This window comes from Chiloscyllium plagiosum, chromosome 23, assembly GCF_004010195.1.
Source record: "Chiloscyllium plagiosum isolate BGI_BamShark_2017 chromosome 23, ASM401019v2, whole genome shotgun sequence".
NCBI lineage: Eukaryota > Metazoa > Chordata > Chondrichthyes > Orectolobiformes > Hemiscylliidae > Chiloscyllium > Chiloscyllium plagiosum.
The window spans coordinates 35,733,109-35,741,926 of NC_057732.1; positions in this window are offsets into that span (position 1 = coordinate 35,733,109).

The window sequence follows — 8,818 nt, forward strand, 5'->3', positions numbered from 1 at the left end:
AGATTGAGAAGTGCACAAAGGTCAGATGATTCTGTCCACAAATGTGATCGTAATGTAATCCAGCAGATCAAGTATTGAAAGAGTATCACAAGCAAAAACAATTGGTGTATGACCATACCATGCTTATAGCAAAGTCAATGAGATAATAGATTCTGCAGAGTCTCCATAGAGGACTAGGCAGCACTGAATGTAAAAGCTAAAACTCATTAAATTACGAAAGCTCAGCAATCAGTATGGCGGTCAGGCTTTTCAAAAGAGAGAGAGAAAATGTAATTTGTCATGCCATCTGTGTGTCAAAAGTAGTCAACTGCCAATAGAGTCATTAATTTCTTCAGAATTTCCAGCACGGTCATAGGAATAGTCAACAGTGGATTTATTTGACTTCAGTATGAAGATATGTTTAGTCCTTGCAAACTATTATTCAAGATGGATTGAATTAACATAATTAGATTCAACCACAGCACTTCAGTCTTCACAGCATTGAAAAGGTCCTTTGCAAAACACAGTTTCCGTGAGGAGCTATAATTGAATAACAGACCTCAACTTCACCACAGATCCTTGGACAGCACCTTCCAAACTCACAACTACTACTATCTATAAGCAGATAAGAACACCACCATCAGCAAGTTCCCCTCCAAGCCATTCACCATTCTGGTCTGAAGCCATATTGCCGTTCTTCCACTGGGTCAAAATCCTGAAACTCCACCCTAACAGCATTGTGGGTCTACCTGCAGACCACGGATACAAAATTGGCTACACAGTCGGAGACAGAAGGTACTGGTGGAGGGTTGTTTCTCGAACTGGAGGCTCATGATTAACATTGTTCCATAGGGATCAGTTCTGGGTTCACTTTTGCTTGTCATTTATATAAATGGTTTGGATGAGAACACACGAGGCACAGTTAGTAATTTTGCAGATGACAACGAAATTGATATAGTGGACAGTGAGAAAGGTAATCTAAGATTACTCAAAGAGATCTTGATCTATTGGGTCAATAGGCTGAGGAGTGGCAGATGGAGGTAATTCATAATAAATGAGAGGTATTACATTTGGGTAAAGCATTGGAGGGCAGTACTTACACAGTTAATGGTAGGGCTCTGGATAGTGTTTTAGAATAGAGAGACCTAAGCATTCAGATAAATAATTCCTTGAAATTTGCATCACAGACTGGGTGGTTAGGAGGGTGTTTAGCCTTTATTGCTCAGACCCTTGAGTAAAGGAGTTGTGACATCACATTGAGGTCGTACAGAACGTTGGTGAGGCCTCTTTTGGAGTACTGTGTGCAGTTCTGGTTGTCTTGTTATAGGAAGGATATTATTAAACTGGAGAGGGTTCAGAAAAGATTTACCAGGATGTTGCCAGGAATGGAGGTTGGATAAGGTGGGACTTTTTTCGCTGGAGAATAGGAGGTTGACCTTATAGAATATTATAAAATCATAAGGGGTATAGATATGGTGAATAGCAAAGGTCTTTTCCCTAAGATGGGGAGTTCAAAAAGGTGAGAGAAGAAAGATTTTAAAAGGACATGAGGGACAACTTTTTTACACAGCAAGTGGTTAGTGTGTAGAATGAACTGCCAGAGGAAGTAATGGTTGCAGTTACAATAACAATGCTTAAGGGACATTTGGACAGGTAAATGATTAGGAAAGGTTTGGAGGGAAATGCACGAAATGTAGGCAGGTGGGAAAACTAGTTTAGTTTGAGAATATGGTCAACATGAATTAGTTGGACCGCAGGCTCTGTTTCCATGCTGTATGACTCTATGGGCTGCAGTAGTTCAAGAAGGCCACTCACTACCGCCTTCTCAAGGGCAACTAGGGATGGTCCAGTGGCACCAAGGTCCCACAAGTGAATAAAAACACATTTGTGAACAAGAAAGTTCACTTCAGAGGCAGGTCTTGATCAGTGTCAAGATTTGCACTTTATCCTCGGTTGTTGCAGATGCAGGGAGAGCAGTCAAGTCTTGAAGTTACTGATGCAAGAAGCGCAGAGTGAGAATTAATGCTGCTCCTTTACAGAATGACACCATTAAATTATTTTAATCAACTTGTTCAGATAGGTCTCCAGCACAGCTGGGACATCGGATAGCAAATCTGAACCTGTACTATAATAGTCTACAGTGCCATTAAATACTGTATTCACCAGCTTAAGATATTTCTATTCATTCTGTTCAGAGATGTTATTATCCACTTCAAGAACAGGTGGGACTTGAACCCAAGTCTCTTAGCTCACAGTTGGGGACACTCCTACTGCACCACAGGAATCTTTAAAGAACTCTTATTAATTGTTAATGAGGAAATTGAATTCACATATGTCAGTCATAAAGAGAAACCTCAAGCCAAAAATAACCCCTCAGGATGATGCAACATTAAATGAAATGGAGTAACATCACAGCAAAAAGTCAACAGCAGAGGTGGAACAACTCTAGGTACAGGATGAAAGCATTCTTGGCTTTGAAAACAGGGTAGAAAGTCTGGTTGAGAAATAGAAAATCAGAAGCTACAGCCAAAAGAGGAACAGACTAACCAAAATATTATATTGTCAGGATGCCCAAAAGGACTTTCAGGAGAAAAAAAGAAGGCAAATATCTTATTCAACCAAAGAAGCCAAATCAAATACAAAGGCCATAGAATGTGGGATAAATATACGCATATGGTATTAGATAATATGCAGAATGTTCAACAATTCCAAACAAGGTACAGCACCATCATTATTCTGTTGAAATCAAGGGAACCAAATGGGGACATCTTCTCAGAATTCCAGATCCTTGTAACCTGAGAACTTTGGACTTGGAGGGGTGAGGGAAATGGTGATAATCACACTAATGATTACTGTGCCTGTTAAAGTAAGTAAAAGTGAATAATCGGAATTAGCTAAATCAAGAATGAGAGAAACCTGTTGGAGGGAGCAGTAGAATGGAAAATACAAATGATGATGTCACTGTAATATCAGTAAGGGGGATTGGAAGAACACATCAGACCAGGTGCACATCAAGGGAAAGGTCTTAGACACTGCAAGGGCGAGCTGAATTCAGTGACCTGTACTATGTAAGTATGAACAAAATAATGTTACAGTACCTCAAAAGTGGAAGAGCCTCACTCTAGGATAAAAAGCCAAGAGCCTCTAAATTGGTTTGCGAAGACACCTATAGCTTAGGGATACTTGAGTAACTAAATAATGCAGTGGAAGTATTAGCCTAAAGCATATAATATAGCAGGAGCCACTACCATCTTCAATTCATCATTATTTACAATTACTGATCTATTTGTTCAGCTAGTTTGGTGATAACAAGTGCATGTTAAGTAAATTAAGAAAAGAACTTTATAGAAATCAAATAGAAGGAATTTGAGAAAGTTATTGCTTTGGATGGAGGCGATACCTGGTATTACAGACCACATCAGACCTCACCCCCTCAAACGTTTTAAAGAAAGAAGCATGGACCCTAACTTTCTCTTCTTTTCAAAGGCAAATATGAAGTGCCTGTTCCCGATGTGATGTGACTGGTCAAACTACTCGATGTTAAACAAAACACAATTCATTTAAACACTGTTGGACCAAAGGACTATACAACCAACGAACAGGAATTTAGAATAACTCAACTGTATTGGAAAACTGAACAGAATAATGTTCCGATATAGCAACATCCATAAACACACCCCTTTGGCAAAAAAGGGAAACCCAGACACAGACTCTCACATGCAGTTCTCCAGTCCAGGAGGAAATAAACATTGAGAAAACTCAGAGAGAGTAGCAGCCAAGAGACATTCACTGGAACTTCCAACTCTGAGACCCCGATAACTTCTAATGTTACTGAAAAACCAAAATCCAGAAATCCTAATTTGTGAGAGCTGGCCACACCCATTCTAGCAGTTAAACAAAATCCAAGGCCTTCAATGCTGTTTGCATTCCTCGAGATTGCTTGGCACCTCTACCTTACAATCTCTCTTCAAAAAAAAGGACAAAATAACCTCTTTAAAGTGACCACATTGTTACACTGGGCACTGCAATCTGCTTGGCACTGCAACTTGATTGGCACCCAACTCTTATTCCTTTTCATTGGCTATTTCCTTCCCAATCCCACCTGACCATCACAAACTCAATCATTCCTGTATTCTAACATATTGTCTAAACTTCAAAACTGGCCGAACAGCCCATTCCCCTCTCCTCCTTTCCTCAGGTTCACCACTGGTCATAGGATCTTCAGATTCCTTCCTCAGCCAATGTTTTCGCTGGTGGGAGAGTCCAGAATAGACTGTTCATGGGAGATTTCACAAAGAGATGGGATAGTTTTGGCAAATAGAGTTAAGGCGAATCCAAAGGGTTTTTATAAATACATTAACGACAAAAGGGTAACAAGGGAGAGAATAGGGCCCCTCAAAGATCAGCAAGGCGGCCTTTGTATGGAATTGCAGGAGATGGGGGAAGATACGAGATGAATATTTTGCATCAGTGTTTACTATTGAAAAGGACATAGAAAGTATAGACTGTAGGGAAATAGATGGTGACATCTTGAAAAGTGTCCATATTACAGAGGAGGAAATGCTGGATATTTTGAAATGCATAAAAGTGGATAAATCCAAAGGACCTGCTCAGGCCTACCCTAGAACTCTATGGGAAGCTAGGAAGGTGAGGGACAGGATGTGCATGTATTTGGAAAGGCAAGGACTGATTAGGGATAGTCAACATGGCTTTGTGTGTGGGAAATCATGTCTCAAACTTGATTGAGTTTTTTGAGGAAGTAACAAAGAGGATTGATGAGGGCACAGCAGTAGATGTGATCTATATGGACTTTAGTAAGGCATTCAACAAGATTCCTCATGGAAGACTGGTTAGCAAGGTTAGATCTCGTGGATTACAGGGAGAACTATCCATTTGGATACAGAACTGGCTAAAAGGGTGGTGGTGGAGGGTTGTTTTTCAGACTGGAGGCCTATGACCAGTGGAGTGCCACAAGGATCGGTGCTGGGTCCACTAAGTTTCGTCATTTATATAAAGGATTAGGATGTGAGCATAAGAGGTATAGTTAGTAAATTTGCAGATTACACCAAAATTGGAGGTGCAGTGGACAGCGAAGAAGGTTATCCCAGATTACAACAGGATCTTGACCAGATGGGCCAATGGGCTGAGATGTGACAGATGTAGTTTAATTTAGATAAACGCAAGGTGCTGCATTTTGGGAAAGCAAATCTTAGCAGACTTATGCACTTAATGGTAAGTTCCTGGGGAATGTTGCTGAACAAAAAGACCTTGGAGGGCAGGTTCAAAGCTCCTTAAAAGTGGAGTCACAGATAGGTAGGACAGTGAAGAAGGTGTTTGGTATGCTTTTCTTTATTGGTCAGAGTTAGAGTTGGGAGGTCATGTTGTGGCTGTACAGGACATTGATTAGGCCACTGTTGGAATATTATGTGCAATTCTGGTCTCCTTCCTATCAGAAAGATGTTGTGAAACTTGAAAGGGTTCAGAAAAGATTTACAATCATGTTGCCAGCATTGGAAGATTGGAGCTATAAGGTGAGGTTGAATAGGCTGGGGCTGTTTTCCCTGGAGTATTGAAGGCTGAGAGATGACTTTATAATGATTTATAAAATCATGAGGGACATGGATAGGATAAATAGGCAAAGTCTCTTCTCTGGGGTGGGGGAGTCCAGAACTAGAGGGCATAGGTTTAGGGTGAGAGGGGAAAGATGTAAAAGAGACCTAAGGGGCATCTTTTTTACACAGAGGGTGGTACGTGTATGAGATGAGCTGCCAGAGGAAGTGGTGGAGGCTGGTACAATAGCAACATTTAGAAGGCATCGGGATGGGTATATGAATAGGAAGGGTTTGGAGGGATATGGGCCAGGTGCTGGCAGATGGGACTAGATTAGGTTGGGATATCTGGTCGGTATGGACAATTTGGACTGAAGGGTCTGTTTCCATGCTGTACATCTCTTTGACTGTATGACTCTGTGACTTCACCAAACAATGGCAGTTGGAATCTGGAGTTGTGATAATGCCACTGGCCTATTAATTCAGAGGCTGTTTAATGCTCTGGGGATATGGGTTCATAATCCCACAGTGATAGCTTGTTAAATTTAGATTCAGTTCATAAATCTGGAATTTGAAGCTACCTTCAGTAATGGTGACTACAAAACTATCACAGTCTTTGTAAAAAGGATGTCAACAACCTCGTCCATCTGGTTCATTGATGTCCTTTCTGTGATCCTTAGCTGGTCTGGCTCAGGTATGAAGGTTTATTCTTAAAGGCATTCTAAAATGACTTCGAGAGCCACTTAATTGTAAGGGCAGTCAGGGAAGGGCAGCAAACATTAGACTTGACCACAACACCTCGGCCTCATGAAGAATAAAGAGAATAAAGAGAAAAACATGGCTGGGTCAGTTTAGCTGCAGTTTAGAATGAAGCTTCCTCTGCATTATTCTTTCAAACATACACTGAGCAGTTACTGCACACATTAGACACTGAAGTTCTTTATACCTTGTTCTATGAACTACTTTCACTCTGTTTATTTCTCACACAGTTTCTCTTATACAGCATTTTTCTCCCTCAGCATCTCTCTCCTCTTCACATCGTCTCACTCTATCACATTACCATACTGTGTAGAATTGAATGGCCCTCCCCAAGGTGAGATTGGGCAGGGGGCTGTTAATCAGGTGTGAGGGTTCCAGTGCTGGTTTTCTGTCTCAGCCTCAATTAATCAAAGGCAGCCAGTGACTGATTGAGGGACTCAGCAACAGCAAGGGGGATCGATGAGAGCCACTCCCACCCCTTCCCCACACACAGCCAATGATCTCCCCTCCCTCTGATTGTCATCTCACGCTTACTCATTGGTCAGTCCCTCGTTGACTTTGGTTGATAGGTGGCAACAGCCATGACATCCCAATGGCGCTCCCTGCAATGAAGAGGTGCGAACTCTCATTGGGTGGGATTTTCTTGATACCAAGGAGGGTCCTCCATTGGCCACTCAATTGTACTTAATATATTTCCCAAAATAAATGACATGTGACTCTTGACCAGCTGGTATGCAATACCCCATCACCAGGATTAAATTCTACCCACTGTTTCTCTCTCTTACTGTCTATCTCACATTCTTTCCACACATTACCTCTTTCCCTTATTCTCTCCCGCTGTTCCTTATGCAATGCCTCTCTATTACAGTCTCTCTTTCCCACATTGTCTAACACAATGATTCTAGAAGGGACAGGTAGAGAAAACAAGGAACTACAGGCCAATTAGCATGACATCTGTCATTGGAATCTACTAGAAATTATTATTAAGGATGTCCTAACAATGAACTGAGAAAATCATAGTTTAATTAGACAAAAAATGGGAAATTGTGCATGACAAATTTAGTAGAGTTTTGTTTGAGGACATAAATAATAGAGTTGATAAAGGAAAGCATTAGCTGTAGTGTAACTGAATGCCAAAAATGCAATCAATAAGGTGCTCCACAAAAGGTTAATCAACGAGATAAGGTCCCATGGAAAAGGGATTATTATGTTTGTGTGAATTGTGAGTGATTAACAACGGCATAAATGGGGCATTTACAAGTTGGCAGGCTGTGACTGGTGGAGTGTTGCAAAGATCTCAAAACTGGGGCCTGAATTATTTCCAAACTTTATTCATGATTCAACAAAAAGACAGAGCATAACAGAAAATATAAAGAACTGTGAATGCTGGAAATTTGAAGCAAAAGCAGAAAGTGCCGGCAGCATCTTTAGAGAGAAAAACAGAGTTAATGGTTTTGGTCCAGCGAGCCTTCATCCTTTCTATGTCAAAATGCTGACTGTTTTTTTTCTGTACAGATGCTGCCAGACCTGCTGCCTTTCTCCAGCAGTCTTGGCTTTTGTTAGTGAGTAATGTTATCTAAGTCTGCTGATAATATAATACTAGGTGGAAAGTTGAGGACTTTGTAAAGAGTGTACAAAGATATATCGGCAGTTTAAGTGAGTTCGCGACAAGATGGCAGATTGTGTATGAGAGGAAATATCAAGTTATTTACTTTGATCCTAAGAATAGAAAAAAATGACTTTTTTTTTAAAATGTGCAGGTGTTAAATGTTGATGTTCAGAGAGACTTTGGTTAATATGTGGGAACAGCAAACAATTAGAAAGGCAAATGGCATGTTTCCCTTTATTGCAGGAGTTTTGGAGTACAGCAATAAAGGAGTCCTGCTTTAAGTAAAGGTGTGATGTGATAATAAGATGCTATAATTGGAGTGAGACTGATCTGGAATCTGTCTGCTATGTTGGTCTTCAGTTTTGTGGAAGAATGTATTTGGTTTGGTAGTGGCAGTGCAAATGTTTGCAGGTTGTTCTCTGGGACAAGAGTTTTGGTTTTTAAGGCGAGACCAAATAATTTGAGCCTGTATTCTCAGAGTTTAGAAGAACAAGCGGTGATGTCATTGAACATATAAACATGTCCTTTGTTTTTATTCATTCGCAGGATGAGGGCATCGCTGGCTGAGCCTGCATTTATTGCCCCATCCCTAAGTGCCCAGAGTCAACCACATTGCTGGAGTCACCTTTAAGCCAGACCAGATGAGGATGGTAATTTCCTTTCCTGAAGGTCATCAGTGATGGGTTTTTATGGCAATTGACAATGGTTTTCACCATGGACATCCAGTCCCTGTACACCTCCATCCCCCATCACGAAGGACTCAAAGCCCTCCGCTTCTTTCTTTCCTGCCGTACCGACCAGTACCCTTCCACAGACACCCTCCTTCGACTGACTGAACTGGTCCTCACCCTGAACAACTTCTCCTTCCAATCCTCCCACTTCCTCCAAACGAAAGGAATAGCCATGGGCACCCGCATGGGCC